Consider the following 19,130-nt stretch of genomic DNA (forward strand, 5'->3'; position numbering starts at 1 on the left):
TATGTCCACTACCTGGGTACAGTATGCCCATAGCAAACCTGAACATGTATCCTAGTGTCTAAAATAAAAGTTGAAGAAAAAAAGAAAATGTAAAAGTAAAAAAAAAAACCATTTGCTGTATGTTTTTAGTAGATATCTTTCATTTAGAAGGAATCCTTTTATTCCTGTTTTGCGAGAGGTTGGTTAAGAGAGTTTTCTAATCTTGAATAGGTATTGAGTTTTATCAAATGCTATTAAGATAATCATACGGCTTTTCTCCTTTCATCTTTTTAACATAAATCTATCTGTGCATTCCTATGATGAATTTAATTTTAATACATGTATTAAGTTTCTGATCTTTTGTTTAGTTATACATATATATTTATAAGTAAGGTTGATTTGCAATCTCCATTTTTTTATACTCTACTTGTCTAAATTGGGGAATATTCCTTCGTTTTCTATTCTTCAGTTAAATTGACACCAACATGAGATTATCTGCTCCTTGAATGCTCAGCCAAACTCATCTGGGCCTACGTGGGGAGCAAGAGTACGCTTTTTAACAATTGGTTCCATTTCTTTAATGGTTAAGGCTGTACTCTTGCTTCAATTTCTTCTTGAGGTAGTTTTGATAAATTATATTTTCCTTGGACATTGATCATTTCCATCTTTTCAAATTTATTGGTGTCATATTATCTTCTTTTTCATCTGTATGGCATCTGCAGTTATGACCCCTTTTTCATTTCTAATATTGTTTGTCAATGCTGACGTTTTTTCAAAAAGTTCTGCTAAACGTTTGTCTATTAGTTCTTTTTCAAAGATTCAATTAGAGTGGACACTACCTTTGTTCCATCCACATTCCCTAGGGCTCTTTTACTCCTCTTCCAGATTCAGGGTGGCTTCCCTTCCCACGGCCAGCCCGTAAAACTTTTTTTTCAGAAGACTGCCCTCAGGCCACTGGAGCCAGTTTGCCTACTTTTGCAGAGACACCAAAGTGTCTAGGAATTCACATCCACTCCAGTTAGCCCTTAGCCAATAACTAACAGCTGTGGGAGTATAGAAGCCCCAAGAGAAAGAACTCTGAGTGTACTTCACACTTCAGAAACCCATCGTAGGATCAGACTGGAGCTGTTCTCCCTGAGAGCTGGCCTGAAGTGGTACCCTTGCCTACTTTCTTTTTCCCTGGCCAGTTTTCAGTGCTCCCTCTCTAGGGAGCTTTTCCTTCACAGGTCAAGTACACATTCATCTTCATCTCAGAGTCTGCTTCCAAGGAAACCAAGAAGACAGCAGTTTTGTTTTGTCCGATTCTTTAAATTGTGTTTTGTTTTCTAAGACTGTGTCATTAATGCATCTCTTATCTTTCTCAGTTTTTTTTTTCTTCCTACTATTTCTGGGATGCTTAATTTTCTTGGATTAGATGGTTAGTTCCTTAATTCAAAATCTCTTTTTCTATGTAATTATCTAAGACTGTAAATTTTACTCTATGCATTGCTTTAGCTATGTCCCACGAGTTTTTGGGTTTTGTGATTGTTTGTTTTTTTGAGATGGAGTCTCTGTCGCCCAGGCTGGAATGCAGTGGTGCGATCTCAGCTTGCTGCAACCTTGGCCTCCCAGGTTCAAGGGATTCTCCTGCCTCAGCCTCCCCAGTAGCTGGGACTACAGGCACGTGCCATCACACCCAGCTAATTTTTTGTATTTTTAGTAGAGACAGGGTGTTACCATGTTGGCCAGGCTGGTCTCTAACTCCTGATCTCAAGTGATCCACCCACCTCGGCCTCCCAAAGTGCTGGAATTACAGGTGTGAACCACGTGCCTGGCACCATCCCACAAATTTTAATGTGTTTCATTTTCATCATTTTTAAAGTATAAATGTCTTCTTATTTTCATAATTATTTCCTCTTTGTGATAATCACTAGTACTGGTTATTGACCTGTCCAGTTCTCCTCTTTCTGGCCAGGTGTCCATCCTCTTAAAGTCAGCTATGCCAATGACCATGCTTTGGTCAATGGAATACGAGTGGAAGTGATGTGTGTTCATTCCGCCACTGCAACTGCCAATATACCAGGTGATAGAGTCTCCATTAGCTTGGGTTCCAACGTAAGAAAATGTGGAAGGGAGCTCCCAGCTGACTTATGTTGGAAATGTACCATGAGTGGGAAATAAACCTTCATGTTTTAAAATATTAAGGTCTTTTCAGTTTTTGTATTATTGCAGCATAACATAGAATTCCAAATGCTGCATTGACCAAATAGTCTTTAGAAATATCTTTTTAATTTTCAAATGTACAAAGTAATTTCAAGTGTCTCTTTCCAGTTTATATTTTATTAGATGTTGGTCAAAGGATAAGTTTTATATGTTACTGAGTATTTGGTATTTGATGAGATTTTCTTTATGGCCTAGCAAGCAACCAGTTGTTGAGTTTTACATGTGTAGACTAGATTAAGTTAGTTAATTTGATTATTCAGATATTTAACATCCCTATTGTTTTATAAGTTTTTTCTCCATCAATTACTAAAAGAGATTTTTTTTATTTTTTTATTTTTATTTTTTAGACAGTCTCACTCTATCGCCAGGCTGGAGTACAGTGGTGCAATCCCGGCTCATTGCAACTTTCGTTTTCCGGGTTCGAGCAATTCTCCTGCCTCAGCCTCCCAAGTAGCTGGGACTACAGGCAGGCACCACCAGGCCCGGCTAATTTTTTGTACTTTTAGTAGAGATGGGTTTCACCATGTTGGCGAGGATGGTCTCAATCTCTTGACCTCATGATCCGCCCGCCTTGGCCTCCTAAAGTGCTGGGATTATAGGCATGAGCCACCGCGCCTGGCCGAGAGATGCTTTTTTTATAATTCACTGTCTATAGGTTTTTGAATTTCTCTTCACTTGATTGATTTCTGCTTTAAATATATTTCAGATCATATACAAGTACATGCAAGTGGTGAACTGCCTTAGACGAGTAAAATAACCTTTGTCTTAAAATCTATTTCTCAGAGTTGCTTCTGTAAGGTACTCCAATCCTGGGACATCACTGGCTTTAGCCACCTTTCGTATTAACTCCCCAGCTGGGGAAATGTGGCATGCAGTTCCAGGACTGCACACATGGTATAAATTCAAGCCCCAAACCCCTGTGAAGTAGGCCTCTCTTCCTTCTCATCTTCCTGTATGGATGGTAGATTGTTTTCTAGCCCCCCTGTAGTAAAGACATAACCCTTCTCCATGCATGGTCTAAGTTTCAACCTTTCACTACAGGCAGGCCCACAGCCTCATCTCCCTTTGACACTTGTAGCCACAGCATCAGCTCAACTCACACCCTTTCTCCTTCAGTTTTTACACCATCTTGTTCTTTTTTTTCCCCTGCCTCTGGGAATTTCACTTATCTTACTAGCACTTTTTAAAAATAAATCTTACAGTAGGAGGGGTTTAGATTACCCGATCCCAGCAGACCTAGAAGTTGTCTTAATTATATTTTATTTTTATTTTTTAATTAATTAATTTTTTGAGAGTCTCACTCTGTCACCCAGACTGCAGTACAATGGCATAATCTCAGCTCATTGCAACCTCTGCCTCCTGGGTTCAAGTGATTCTCCTGCCTCAGCCTCCTGAATAGCTGGAACTACAGGCATGTACCACCACACCAGGCTATTTTTTGTACTTTTAGTAGAGATGGGGTTTTGCTATCTTGGCCAGGCTGATCTCAAAATCCTGATCTCAAGTGATCCTCCTCCCTAAGAAACCCAAAGTGGTGGGATTATGGCCATGAGCCACCATACCCAGCCTTCATTATTTTTATAACTGCATGTCTCAAATGCTTTTGCCTTTCTGAGCAAAGAGACCGAGGGGCTGAAAGCAAGATTAGTGATAGGATGGAAAAAAGAGCATTTTGTTCCTGTTCTTTGGAAGATATTTTTTAGTCCACCGACTCTGACTGAGATCACCATCATATCCTCATTTAAAAAATCTCTTAGGTTTCTTTTTTACCCTGTTCCCCTATTTTTCTTTTGGGGCAATAACCAAGGAGAGGAATTTCAGGGAGCTTAGAAGGAAAATCATAAAAGGAATCATTGATGATAATAACAACACTAATAGTAAAAGCTGACATTTACTTATTAACAGTTAAATATGTCAGGCCCTGAGCAAAGTACCTGAACCCTGAAAACCCTGTGAGGTACTGAATCTTTAGAAATGTTAAACAGTTTACTAGGGTTCACACACCTAGAAGTAGCAGAGATCCCAACCTCAGTGATCCAAAGTCAGAACCTGTACTGTCTGACACCCTCCCTCAAACATTCCAGTTTGAATGTTTCAGTTCCTATTATTTACTTACTACCATCCAATGCCCACACCCCACAATATCTACTTAGTCATTTCATCTCTTCCCTTAGAACATGGCAGTAAAATATTATGCAAATACAGATTTCTGGAGGATAACTCCTGACTATGCTGCCAGCTGAAATGATACCTCCTCCAGGCAGCTTTCATGGATGCCTACAGGCTGGTTAGGTGCCCTCCCCAAGGTTCCTAGAAGCACATTTAGATTTCTGTTTCTGCTACTCTATGAGCTTCCTGAGGGTAGAGACAGTCTCTCATTCCTCTTTGTATCTCAAGCACACAGCACAGAGCTCAGCACAAGGGGGGCACTTCATAAACATTCAATGAATGAATAAAGGGAAATTGTCTTTCCTAGGGAACAGGGCCTCAACTAAACACATTTTAAATAATGAAGATGTTTCCTTATTCATCTTTAAAATAAAAATCTATTCTACTTGTGCTCTAAAAACATGCAACAATCTCTCTGGAGATTCATATTTTTCTGATTAATATATAAGTCTGTTTCAAAATTGCTAAGGCGTCATAGGATTAAGTGTGAATGCACATAGGGTCCTGTTACCTTTCTCAGCTCAGCACTTTCTGGACCTGCAGAGGTCTGTTGCCTCGTGGCTTCAGTCTAACTACATGTATTCCATCCAATTATAAGGAATGTTTTGTTTTGTCCTGTGCCCAAGCACTGCTCTCCTTGATGTGACGGCAAGGCCACCAGATGTTGCCTCCTCTGTGGGTGGCCACCCTGGGAAACTCTATGAATTTGCAAACTGATGTGTTTATCCTGAAAGCAGCATTTTGGCATCTTTTTATTCCCTCTGTCGCTCCAAAAAACATTCATGGGAATGCCCTTTAAGAAAAATGTGACAAATCTAGGCACAGAAACAAATCCACCTGTCCAAGGCTGACACTGTAGAGCAGGCGTCCCCAAACTTTTTACACAGGGGGCCAGTTGACTGTCCCTCAGACCGTTGGAGGGCTGCCACATACTGTGCTCCTCTCACTGACCACCAATGAAAGAGGTATCCCTTCCTGAAATGCGGCCGGGGGGCCGGATAAATGGCCTCAGGGGGCCGCATGCGGCCCGCGGGCCATAGTTTGGGGACGCCTGCTGTAGAGCCTTGGTCATTAAAGGTAATAAACCCATCTTGCCTTCTCAGAAGTAGCACAGAGATATCTCAGTCACTCAGCTCCCATGGAGTCATGCCATGTTTCCTGCACGAAAGAGTTGATGGAACTGTTCCTCTCCTGAAAAAAGAAAAACCACATATACTCAGGAACACAGTTCTTTTTGATTTGCCCCAGGTGGGATTTGTTAGTATTCCTCCTCCCATTCCATAATAAATCCTTATAATTAAATAACAAATTCTTGTTATTCTTGTGCATGCAGAAGCCACAAGGCGGCTTCCTTGGCATAGAAAACTGGGAGAGGTGAGAGCTGAGAGAACAGGGAAGAGTATGGTGGTAGTTTTTTCACACTTAGATGAAGTAGGAAGGTCACATTCCAAGTGGACAAAGCAGGGCTTGTCTAAGGAATCTCACTAATCCTAGGTTTCTGTTCTTTGGAGAGAATAAAAGGCCACAGGGGCTTCAGTAAGACAGATCTTGGTTTGAACCCTGTCTCTGCACCCTAGTAGTTGTGTGATGATGAGCATATTATCTAACTTCTCTGTCAGGTTCTAACTGAGATATGAGGGAAGTTGGTGGGCAAGTGGCAGGTAGCTGGAAATACACTTGAGGAAGCGTAAACAGTTTGGACATGGCTTTACTCTCTCTCTCTGGGCGCAAATGAGCCTGGGTGTGAGCTGTATGTACAGTGTCAGCAGGGTAGTTATACATTTTAAGGATAATAGTGGTTCTGAACCAAGAAGGAGCTCACATGGGTGATCACCTAATGCACCTCACATGGCGTGGTTACATAATGTGCGAAGTTATATACCTGCACTCCAAATCCACTGAGTCATGCTGCACCAGAAGGCCACCTCAGCCTACTCCTGACTAAAGCACAACCATTTCCCTTATGTTCTCTAAACTTCAGTTTGCTGTAAAATGAGAATAATTTTTCCTACATGGCAGGATTGTTGTAAACATTAAATGAGAAATCTGTGAAGCCCTGGACACAGTACCTGGAACATAGCAAGTAGCTTTAATTAATAATCGCATGTAATAAGAGCTGTTGTTTATAGAGACTAGTACTATATAATGAGGGAGATGCATGATGTGAACTTGTATTGAGGAACACACAGACCAAAACAGTTTCTCATCCATGATCTTAACACGATATCTATCCTCACTCACTATAAAGCCATTCTGTGAGGGTCATCTGGAAGCACCTGTTTGACAGGATTAAGGGATTATGACAATAAGGTAGACAGATAAAGCAAGAGCTATCTTACACATTATGAAGGATTTGTTAAGGGGAGAAAACCCATTAACAACCAAGGTCCCATTGCATAAGTCAGCTGCTCACAGAATCAGACAGAGGAAAGAGAAGTTTTGATGAAGAAAGAGGAAATGTATAGTCTAAGGCATAGATGATACTGTAAGAGAGAATCCCTGGAGATCAGATCACCCATAGAGCATAAAATAGGAAGGGTGGAAAGGTTCTAAAAGAGGAATAAGAAAGGAGGACCAAAGTCCAACTTTGCCGGTTTTACAATTTTGCATTAGGTAAGGACTAAAGAATAAACAATTTTTTTAAAGATTCCTATTGAATGATCAGGTTGTGTGAAAATTCTTGAGTAATCATGAATCTTCATCCTGCGTTTGATTTAAGACTTAAGTCAGGCTGGGTGTAAAAAGGAAATACAGGAAATGGTAAACCCCTGTAATCAAGCAGGGTAAAATCCTTATGAGCAGTGACTATTTTACTTCACCCTGGCTCAGGCAATTTCTGGCAGTGCAGCTTTGGACCTTGCCCCAGGTTTATTCCTCACCTCAGGAGTTAAAGGCTACTCTGCTGTATGCGGAATTGCCAAAGGCAGAGAAAACCCCAAGTCCTGCGCCTGAAAAAGTCATTATCCAGCAATATGCATTAAGTAAGTGTCCACAGTCTATTCAAGACAAGACTTGCTCCCAGTCAATAACACTGGGCTAATGGGAAAAAGCCACAGGGAAACAACTCTAAATTCAATAATAGAAAAGATCTCTCACACTTAGAGCTGTTCAAAGATTAGAATATAAAGTAGTAAGATCCCCATCACCCACTATATTTTAAGTAGAGGCTGGTTTGTAGAAATTCAAATATTAAAGGGGAAATGAGACCCGATGAGTTTAAAGTTCACTACCAATCTTCTAGTCCTATAAAGGAGAAGGTATGACCTCCAGCTATAATGAACTTACAGTTTCACCAAGATAAGACAAATTGTGAACATAATAGCAGATCCAAAGCAACATAAAATGAGCCAAATTAATGGTCCAAAAACTGCATAACAATTCCAAAATGCAGCTCTCTAGAGAATATTCAAGAAAAACCTGAAATTGTTCATCCCTTTGCATAAGTAATAATTGGATTGCTTCCTGGTAGTAAGAGAGAGATGAAGAACACAGATTATTTAGAGCCAGAGGAATTGGTAGACAGTCTCTCATTCTGTCCCATTTTGTTCCTGCATAAATGTAGTACAGAACATGATGCCTGCCAATAAAAAATAACCTCAAATAGGCTGAGGACGGTAGCTCATGCCTGTAACCCCAGCACTTTGGGAGGTCAAGGGGGGTGGATTACTTGAGATCATGAGTTTGAGACCAGCATGGCCAACATGGCAAAACCCTGTCTCTACTAAAAATGCAAAAATTAGCCAGATGTGGTGGCATACACCTGTAATCCCAGCTACTCAGGAGGCTGAGGCATGAGAATTGCTTGAACTGGCAGCAGGAAGCTGCAGTGAGTGAGCCAAGATCGCACCACTGCACAACAGCCTGGGCAACAGAGCAAGAGGGGAAGGAAGGGAAAGAGGGAAGGGAGGGGAGGGGAGGGAAAGGAAGGGAAGGAAAGGGAGGGGAGATGGGGAGGGGACGGGGGAGGAACAAAGCAGGGGAGGGGAGGAGGGGAGGGGAAGCAGGGTGGAATGAGGAGGCAGGGAATGGGAGGGGATGAGGGGCGGGATGAGGTGAGGTGAGCCAAGGCAGCTCAAATAAACAGCTGCTTTGCAATCTCATGAGAAAAACCAGATCTGCCTGAAGTGTTCATTCAGAAGACAGAATCTGTGACCTCATGATTTTTCATGTGCTTTGCAATCATTATTTATTCATTCTTCATTTCCAACAGATTGGAGGATTAGATCATAAAATGTATTCCTCATCCTACTAACATCGTGAATCGGCTTGAAACAGGAAACGCAAGACATAAAAATTATTTAAGGCCTTGCTACTTACTCAGTGTGGTCCAAAGACCAGCCACACTGGATCACCTGGGAATGCTTTAGCAATGCTGAATCTCAGCTTTTCTACCCACCGACCTCACTCCCAGACCTACTGAATCAGAATCTGCATTTTAATAAGAACTCCAGTGATCTCCATGTACACTAAAATGTGAGAAGTCCTAAACTGGGTGACAATGATTCTGTTGTCCGCCTCCTGATCTTCCCTACCTGATATGGGTTGGATGCTTGTGCCCTCCAGATCATATGTTGAAATGTGGCCTCCAGTGTTGGAGGTGGGCCTAGTGGGAGACGGCTGAGTCATGGAGGTGGATGCCTCATGAATGACTTGCTGCTGCTGTCCTCGCAGTAATGAGTGAGTTTTCTATGAGTTCACAAGAGAGCTGGTTTAGCACCCAGTCTTGGGTTACCCAGTCATGGATATTCCTTTATGGCAGCATAAAGGGACTTATACCACTTGAAAGCTTTAAGAAGAAACAGCCTCTGGAAAACAAAAAGAGGAGAAAATTGATCGGTCTGTAATCATTAATGGAATCATTGATCAATCTGTTTGTCTTGTCCTAGAAAATTTCCTATTGCTAACATGGTACAGCCATTTTTTATACGGGCTAGTAGAGCCTCTGGCTTGTTCTGACCCAAGTCAGCTGATTAATCTTGGGTAGTTTTCAGACTTCAGGGGGAAGGAGAGGAAAGCCTTAAACAAGTGCCTTAACCAAAAAAAAAAAAAAAAAAAAAAGGCAGCTGTTTCTCATAAACTGCATTGAACAAGCCTAGCAGGGCTTCATTCATCCTTCATAACCTTCAATCTCCTGCCTTTGTCAGCAGAGTGAAATCCCTTCCTGCTGGGGTGACTTTGGAGACACCAATAGCTGCAGTGCAAGCTAGAGCTTGAATGTGGTAGAAAAGGAGAGCTTTTCCAAACTCCACGTATAAGAAATATACAAAATGAATATAAAGTATTTCCAAAACTACTTCCTGAATTCAAAAAGGCCATTGACTGTAGGAAACACCACAGATTTACTAACAGCTTTTCAGGAGGGGTAGTCAATCCTTCTTTAAATGAGACACAGACATGTTCCTGTTTTTAAAAAGTTACATTGAGGCGGGCAGGGTTCACGGGAGAATATCTTAGAATCAAGGAAACTTGGCAGATCAGCGCTTGACAATTTCATTGGCCAGTTTTGCTAATGAACATTAGCAATTAAGTTTTTACATTGATTCTTGCAAATGTATGTGAAAAAATGATGTTTACTGTTTTTTGGCAAGCATTTGTTGTCCTGCAGAATGAAAACACAACCTGAAGGGCCATAAGGAGAGATAGCAAGACTCCACTTCTCCAAATACACGTGGGTTGAAAATCAGATAAATCTAGGAGCTTTGTGCTCCTGCAAAACATTGCCTTTCACGATCAGGGGCATGAGTCTAATCTCTTAATGTCCCATATCTGATGAGGGATGCCCATCAGACCATGAGTGTATACATGTGGAGTACATGGAATAGGGTATTGGTTAGAATCAGAGAGAAAAACTGAGGCCCCAAAAGGGGACAAATATTGTCTCCAAAATACACAATGAGTCAGTGAAATTCTGATTCCCTAAGATACAAGTCCAGTTTGTTTGTTTTTAAAGATGGAGTCTCGCCCAGTCACCCAGGCTGCAGTGCGGTGATGTGATCTTGGCTCACTGCAATCTCCACCTCCCAGGTTCAAGCAATTCTCCTGCCTCGGCCTCCCAAGTAGCTGGGATTGCATGGGCATACCACCACGCCCAGCTAATTTTTGTATTTTTAGTAGAGAGAAGGTTTCACCAGGTTGGGTAGCCTGGTCTCAAACTCCTGACCCAAAGTAATCCACCTGCCTCAGCCTCCCAAAGTGCTGGGATTACAAATATGAGCCACCACCCGGCCTACGTTCAGTGTCTTTCATTCTATCCTACCTCCTCCTTCAGACCATCCTGGGGTCCTCTGATTTAACAGTCAAGCTCTTTTAAATGAATAAGATTCCTCCCACTCCAGCTCTAGCATAAGGAAAACATACCAGTTAAGAACTTCAGAAGGTGCCAATAGGACATCTAAAGCCAAAGTTTGGCAATGTACATCTCCCATCCTGTCTGGATACAAAAATCCTCTAACAGCATTGCCATGTGCCACAGAATTTACAATGGATTGTTTTTGCTAGTGGAAAAGTACTTTTTTCTATGGCCTTCGGGTAAGCTGTGTTTTCTACTTTCTTTTTCTTGCTGTTAAATTGATTCTACATATATATTAGGAATTTCCACAAACCAAATTTATCATAAATTTAAAAGGAAGAATCCTGTGGTTAATGGGTGGGAAAATCTGTGTCACAAGGAACTGTGGTCATACTTGCTTTTATAGGCCTTTCTCTGAATTTTCTAAAAAATCTAAGTGGATATTTATAAGATGCAACTTTTTTAAAGAATTAATTCCTCATAGAGGCTCAAGCTTTCAAGAATAAGCATCATTGGCTTATTCTTCCCCTGAATGCTAAGGCTCCCTCTAGTGACCAAGAACATACACCGACTACAGGTATGACAGTAAACGTGATCTAAAACCTCTTGCTTTTAGATAATGCCTTGAAGTTTCAATAACATTTTCACATACATCTGATCATTTAAAACAAAGCCACATGAAGTATGGAAATATGGTTTCCTCCATTGAAAAGGTAGGTAAACTGAAGCTGAAATGGGACCAAGACGTATGCAAGGTCACATGGCTGGTAACCAGGAAACTAGAGCTGAAGGCCCTGTTGTCTGTTGCACTGCCTCATATTCTATAACAATTACATAAAGTCATTGTCATAGTCCATTTTCTATGGCTTACAGCAGAATAACTGAAATTGGGTAATTTATTTAAAAAAAAGAATTTATTTCTAACAGTTATGAAGGCTAAGAAGTCCAAGTTTGAGGGACCATATCTGGTGAGAGCCTTCTTGCTGGTGGGGACTCTGCAGAGTCCCAGGGTGGCACCGGGCATCACACGACAGGGAGGGCTGAGAGGGCTAGCTCCAGTCTCTATTCATCTTCTTATAAAGCTACCAGTCCCACTCCCATGATAACCCATTAACCCACTAATTTATTAATCTATGAATGGATTAATCCATTCATGATGGCAGAGCTCTCATGATCCAATCACCTTTTAATGACCCTATCCCACAATATTGCCACATCAGGGATCAAAGTTCAAAGGAGTTTTGGAGGAGATATTCACACCATAGCAATTATCCATGAATATTCTCATAAATGCTACTATCCTTTCTACCTTCATGAAATCACTTTCAAGGAATTTGTAGAAGTGATTCTTGACTTTTAAGGGATACCTTTACAAATTAGATGAGAGTTATGAGGCCATACTTACAAATGTTTGCATACAATATCAGGAAATTTGTGGACCACATTGAAGGGCATCCACTGATCCTCCAGGACTCCAAGGACCCCAAGTTAAGAACCCATCAACATCTACTGGTTACAATCTTGAGATCTCAAGAACCTAAGGAAGATTAACTTTGTAGCCTTCTTTCCCCTAATTATGGTGTTTTCCATGCTTACCCAGTTCTCTCTTCAGCCCATTATTCAGAGTATTTTCAAAGAATGAACAAATCAGTGTATATTTACAAATATTTAAGAAAAAGTCAGTGGATATAGCCATCAAGGAAGGCATCCTAGCATTCCCACAGGCATGCCTAGGATTAGTAGCAAATTGAGATGTTTCTAGGAAAGAAGCAATTTGGTTTTTTCAAATGTAGGAGCATACCACAGCCTCACTGGCTAGCTCTGTGAAGAGCCTAAACAAGTAACACAGTGAATATAGGAAGGGCTTTTTTCAGTGAACAAAATCCAGCACTGACTCTAAATTCTTAGCTCTTTTCATCCTGGCATTTTCAATGGCTTTGGAAAAGCATGAATGAACAGTTACTAATTCACTAATTAACATGAGTCTCTTCCAGGTAAGTTTCATGAGGGTAGGGAGCATGTCTGTATTGCTCATTCGAATTCTGGACACCCAACGTCACCCCTGGAACTAGCGCACACTCAACAAATATTTAATGAATGAATATGTGAATGGTCCTCACTGAGTCAGCCCTCTGGAAACCTGCTCATTTCCCTCTAATTAATCAATGACCTCTGGTTATCTGGGATGTTCCCCTAGAACCCTACATACAACCTCAGGTTCTTGATACTGGGCCACTCTTATAAAAAGTTCTGTTCTTTTTACTCTGTGATCCACTCCTGCAGTCTAGTTTGGGTAACAAATCAACCTAAGCAATAATAATAGCTTCCTACCTTAAACCTCCCAAAAACAGTATTACAGTTTTAAAGCGATATTTTTAAATTTGAGTAAATATGCAAAATTCTAATGACTAGAAGAACATTTCTGTATCAAGGCAGAATTCTAATGGTTTCTCTGAGTTAGGAAAATTTTTTTGGATCTTCTTAGGCACTGTCTACTCATCATGCCTTTCCATGTGCCTGAGCTTCTATCACACAACTTTCCTGAGTTTCTCATAGACTCTGCCCACCTAGTGAAATGTCACCTCAAAAATGTCCTCTCCAGCTCCCCTAGTTGCCAACTCTCACTTGTTTCCATAGCAGAGTTCATACCTTTATGACTGTACTATGATACTGTCAGTGATTTTATATATATATATATATATATATATATATATATATATATATATATATTCCCCCCCCCCATATTGCAGTAAATCCAACAAGAGGAGCAGGAGCTACTGAGTTCAAGAATGAACTATACCTCTCATTCTCCAGTTTATTTTGTTTATCTTGATTGCAAATTCAATTTTTCATTTTGATTCTGGCAGATCCAATTTTGTTTAGCAGTTACTGGCAATTCAGCTATGAAGGCACAGGGGCTTCCCAATGAAAAACTGAGGTCTAAGTCACTACAAAGCTGTGATTTTAGGTGCAGTTGGGTCTTAACCACCACTCACCAGACTTTTCACCCGTAGTGCTTCTTTTTTCACAGTTCTGTTGGTTATCTTATTTAAATCAAAATTTCCCAAATTTTAGGAGTTTTGAGTTCCACCTTCAGGATTTTTGCCATATTAAAGTAGCACCTGAACTAATATTTACTGAATAGCTTTAACTCAACTTTTAAACATCACTTTTGCTTTGTAAGTACTGTAACATCCATGAAATATTAGTTTTGACATGCCACTTTTCACAAATATACATTAAACAAAAAACTATTAAAATGAAAAAAATGCATTAAAATAATCTCATAACTGTTACGTTAAAAACAACTTTTCCTATGTAGCCACGAAAATCACCTCCAAGTATTATCTATGGCACACCTGCTCCACTTTGTGAAATACTCTTTAAAGCGCCCACTACTGCCGGGCATGGTGGCTCACGCCTGTAATCCCAGCACTCTGGGAGGCCAAGGCAGGCAGATCACGAGGTCAAGAGATCAACACCATCCTGGCCGACACAGTGAAACCCCGTCTATACTAAAAAATACAAAAATTAGCTGTGCGTGGTGGCGTGCGCCTGCAGTCTCAGCTACTCGGGAGGCTGAGGCAGGAGAACTACTTGAACCAGGAGGCAGAGATTGCAGCGAGCCGAGATTGCGCCACTGCACTCCAGCCTGGCGCCTGGCGACAGAGCAAGACTCTGTCTCAAAAAAAAAAAAAAAAAAAAAAAAAAAAAAAGCCTCCACTACTCACCTCATGCCTCCTACCCAAACCTATCCCTTCATTCTCAGCAGACCACCCCATTTTCTTGAAAAAGACAGTCCCATCAGACTTGAATTCCCTCAATTTGCTTCTTGCCGTATCTTCCTACTCCATACACAGACCTGAAAGCATTCCTTCATCTGGTTCTCATCCTTGCATCTTCTTGCTCTGCCGTAAGGACCTTACTCCATCAAATAACCTCTCTTTCTTGTAGTTATCTTAATTATTTTGAATTGTGAAATATTACGCATGGAAAAGAATATAAACATATTTGTTCAAATTAAATAATAATGAAAATGTAAGCACCCGTATACCCATCACCCAGGTTAAGACAGCACTATTGATACCTTCAAACACACTTTGTGCAACTCCTTGTTGTATCTCGCCCCCTCCCACCCAAGTGGAAACTGGCCATTCTTTAGAGTTTTACTACCTGTATATATAGACTTAAGCAGTGTGTCATTTACTTTTGCTTAGTTTTAAATTTTATGTAAATTGAATCATAGTGATTATACTCTTACTCCTTTTTTTCTCATTATTATGCTTCAGAGGTTTATCCAGGTGGGTGTGTATAGTGGTAGTTTCTTTATTTTCACTTCTGTGGAGTATTTCATTTCATGACTGATCAACAAGGTTCTTTCATCTGTAGAATATTCCATTACATGACTAATCCACAATGTATTTATCATGTTACTGTTGTTGGATATTTGAGCTGTTTTCAGCTTTTAGTTATTATAAGAAATACTGTTATTTATGACATTCCTGTATTGTCTCCTGATGCATATGAAGAATTCTCTAGGGAGGTGGCTTTCAAAATGTTTCGATCGCAACTCACAATAAGAAACACATTTTACAACACAACCAAAAGGATAAACAGAGCAATATAGGACTTGACTATTAGTAACCCAAAAGATTAAGAAAACACTGCAGCAATGCATTCTGGTATTTTCTGTTTCTTCGTTGTTCTGTTTAACTCTATTATATCCTGTTCTAATTCATTTTTTTTAATGCTGGTTCACTCACCAGTGTGACCTTATCCCAATTAAGAAAAATTAGAAAATGCCGTAAGACATATACCTAGGAGTGACATTGCTGGGTTGTGAAGCACATGTATATTTTAACTCTTCAATGGAATGATAAATCATATTCCAATGGCACACTCTCAGTTTATACTACCACCAACAGAAAATGTAAGTTACATTGTTCTATGGACTTGCTAACTTTTTAATTTTTATTGTTTTCCCATTTGTTGTTATTACATGGTATTTCGTTGTGGTTTTAATTTACATTTTCACAGTTAATAAAGAGATAGAGCATATTTTCCTATGTTATGGGCCATATGTGTTTCCTCATCCATGAAATGCCTATTTATATTTTGGCCATTTTCCTATTAGGGTATCCACATTTTATATATTCATAGAAGTCCTAAATATTTTCTGAGTACTATTCTTTGGAAATAAGTTGAAATATCATCTCCCACTTGATGGCTTGCCTTTTGATTTTATTGTGTTTCTTAATGAACTGCAGTTATGTAACACGATCAAACTATCAATCTTTTTCTCTATGATTTACATTTTTTTCCTTGTTTAATGTCTAAGGCCTCTTTCTGCATCAAAAGATTATATTCTACCACCTAGTCTTCTAAAAGCTCTAAGCTTATGCTTTCACATTTAAATCTCTTATCCACCAAAAATTGAATTTTATGTATGGTGCAAGGTTGAGATATTTATTTTATTAATATACATGGACCATCCCAGCACCTTTTATTTAATGGTTCATCTTTTCTTTGGTGATCTGCAGTGACTTCATCATGACTAAAGCCTGCCTGCCTGAGTGGGTTTGCTTTTAGATCCTCTATTCTGACCCATAAATCCATCTGTCTACCTCTGGGGCAATACAATGACTTCATCATTATAGCTGCCTGATGAGACTTAAATCTTGGTAAAGCAATACCCCCTATCCCTTGTTATTCTTCACAAATTTCTGGTCTGTTGTTGACTTTTGACTCTTTTTTTCTTCCATATAAATTTTAAAATCACCATTTCAATTTTCTCACAAACTCATTTGGTCTTTCTTAGAATCACATTGAATCTATGGGAGAATCTAGAGATGCTTGGCATCTTATAACACTGAGTTTTCTACTCAAGATTATGGTCTATATATATATATAATTTATATAATTTAGATTATTTGGTCCAATTAACAATTTAATAATTTTCACTGTGTTCATTAATATTTAATAATTGTCTTCACAAAGAATTCTATATTCCTTAGAACTTTGTATTTTGCCTTGTTATTGTAAAAAGGCAACTAACTGATTACTACTGGTAAATAGAAATGCATCTAATTTTTCTATGTTGAGACTATATACCCAGCTTTGCCTACCTCTCTCATTAGATAAAATGTTGTATCTGTAGGCTCTTTTATTGGCAATAATGATGACTTTTGTTCTTATTTTCTAGTCTTTATCATTTCATTTCTTTTTCTTATCTTATTGTACTGGCCAGGATACACAGTGCATTATTCAGGTTCTAGCTGACCTATCTGTTTTCCCTTGATCCTAAAGGGAATGCTTTCAACATTTCATCATAAAACATATTTGCTGTAGGTTTTGTAGTTCCCCTTATAAACTAAGGAACTTCCTTTCTGTAGAAGGAATTTTTATTATTTTATCTGTCATTTTTATGATCCTTACTTGTGGCTCCTCCTTTTCTTGTAATTTTTCTTAAAATTTTAATAACACCATTAAGATAGCACTATTGAGATATAACTGACATACAATGAACTGTACATATTTAAGGTGTTCAGTCTGATAGTTTGACATATATATACATCTGTGAACCATCACCACAATAAAAATAATGGCTAGAACCCAAATTTTCTCCTGGCCCTAGGTGAATCCTACCTCAACAACTTCCTTGCCCATCCCCACACTTCTGTTTCTAAGAAACCAGTTTGTTATCAGAATAGATTAACTTGTAGTCAATAAAATATGATAAATGAAATCATACAATATGTATTCTCTTTAGTCTGTTTCTTTTACTCAGTACAATTATACTGAGGTCTACTCAACACTGCGTGTTTATAGCACATTCCTTTTTACTTCTAAGTAGTATTCCTCCACATGAGCAGGAGATTTTTGACTCCGGCTAGTGGAAGCAGGAATAATTACTAGTCTTGTGTGAGCATCGGAGATTGTGTCTTGTAATCTTTTAAGGTGGTTCTTTCCTAGCCTCAGGAAGTTTCTTAGCGTGCATGCACTGAGTAGTGCTTAGCTGAAAACATGAGAGGGACTCTCTGCAAATTTTCAGAAATCCTCTTTCTGTGCAGTTCTTCCCATGCCAGTAATGGTGCCCTGTGATGTCTAGTCATCTTGATCTTCCCAGAATTCCAGCTCCATTTCCTCAACTCAGGCCTACCACTGCTCTCAGCCTGGTGTCCCCCTACCTGCACACAGGCAGGAAATTCTCTCCAGGCAGTAAACTGAAACAATGTTAGAGATCACCTGACTTGTTTCCCATCTCTCAGAGGTTACTGCCTATTGTGGCCTGATGTCCAAAGTCTGAAGAACTGTTGTTTCATGTACTTTTTTTTTTTTTTTTTTTCTTTTCAGCTTTTTTTGGGCGGGAGGGTAAACCTGGTTCTTCTTACTCCATGGTGGCTGGGGGTGAAAGTCCTGACTGTACCCTTATGTACTTTGTGACATCTAACTAGGAGCTGCAGATTTTCCTTGGAACTTTCCTTTTGGGGTACTTCTTTGCAGCTCAATTTTGAACTGATTGCCTTCAGAAGAGATTGGTGTTTTTGCTTCTGTCAGTGACTTGGAAACACTATCAGTTAAGGACTACTTTAAAGTTAAATTCTTCATTTGAACGAGTATGTGGTTACCAATTCTCAGGCAGAATTCCGAATTCCCCCATCCCCCACTCAGCACTACTGATGGCAGCAGCAGCCCATCTGGAGTGGCTGCTGCAAAGACTGGCTGTAGTCGGGGAGGCCCAGCAGGGGCTGCACTCTGCAGAGCCAGTGGGAGCCAGGAATAGGTGGGAGCTCCGCTCCCTTCCAAGCTGGTGGGGCAGAGGCCCCCCTGCCACCCCAACCCAACCAGGTGCAACTGCAACCACCCAGCCAAGGCTGCAGACCTGGGCATTCTGTGTTTTCTGGGGCCTAGGAAGCCCTGCTTCCCCTGCAGGCTCAGAAATGCCTGCTCTCGCTGCCTGGCCTCTACCTGCTCCTGGGTCCTGCTCTGATTTTGTAGCAAAGTTGTAGCTAAGCCCAGGCGCTGTCATGACCCAGCCAGGTATGCACATACTCAGGGTAGCACTGACACACCAGTTCCTGCTACATCAGCTTCCTCTGAACTTTGGACACCAACAAGCAGGGGAAGAAGGCCAAGGAGGCACTGAGGGTGGCTTGATGCCAGCCTGCAAGTGCCCCTCAGCAGGAACAGCCTGGGCATCATGAATGGCAGTAGAAGGCAGGCAGGCTCCTAGGCAGAAAAGGGAAGGTTCCTGTGAAACCCACCTTCAAGCCAGGGACAGCCTGAAACCTGGAGGCTTGGCTGCCAGTTCCACAAACCAGAGTGAGACCTATGGTGCTTTTTCTAGGCCTGTTCATGATTGCCCATGGACCAATTAGCAGACACTTCCTCCGCTCTGAAGCCCATAAAAACCCCAGGACTCAGCCAGACTTGGGCAGATGGAGACAACCTGCCTGCAGGGAGGAGCTATCCACTGTGGGTATCCTCTCCA

At 40.4% G+C, this 19,130-nt stretch overlaps 1 protein-coding gene across 11 annotated transcripts in view; it reads right to left on the bottom strand.

Moving 5' to 3' along the window:
* Positions 1-19,130, bottom strand: part of CCDC34 (coiled-coil domain containing 34) — a 308,339-nt gene that overhangs the window by 229,977 nt on the left and 59,232 nt on the right. For 10 of the 11 annotated variants that reach the window (XM_074401258.1, XM_074401264.1, XM_074401266.1 and 7 more), the window contains 2 exons: positions 8,883-9,155; positions 5,446-5,541 (listed from right to left, as the gene is read on the bottom strand). The gene's annotated coding sequence lies outside the window, so the exon portion shown is untranslated. The remainder of the gene's footprint in view (positions 1-5,445; positions 5,542-8,882; positions 9,156-19,130) is intronic. The other variant, XM_074401261.1, reaches the window with a different exon arrangement.

This window comes from Saimiri boliviensis, chromosome 6 (assembly GCF_048565385.1).
Source record: "Saimiri boliviensis isolate mSaiBol1 chromosome 6, mSaiBol1.pri, whole genome shotgun sequence".
Taxonomy (NCBI): domain Eukaryota; kingdom Metazoa; phylum Chordata; class Mammalia; order Primates; family Cebidae; genus Saimiri; species Saimiri boliviensis.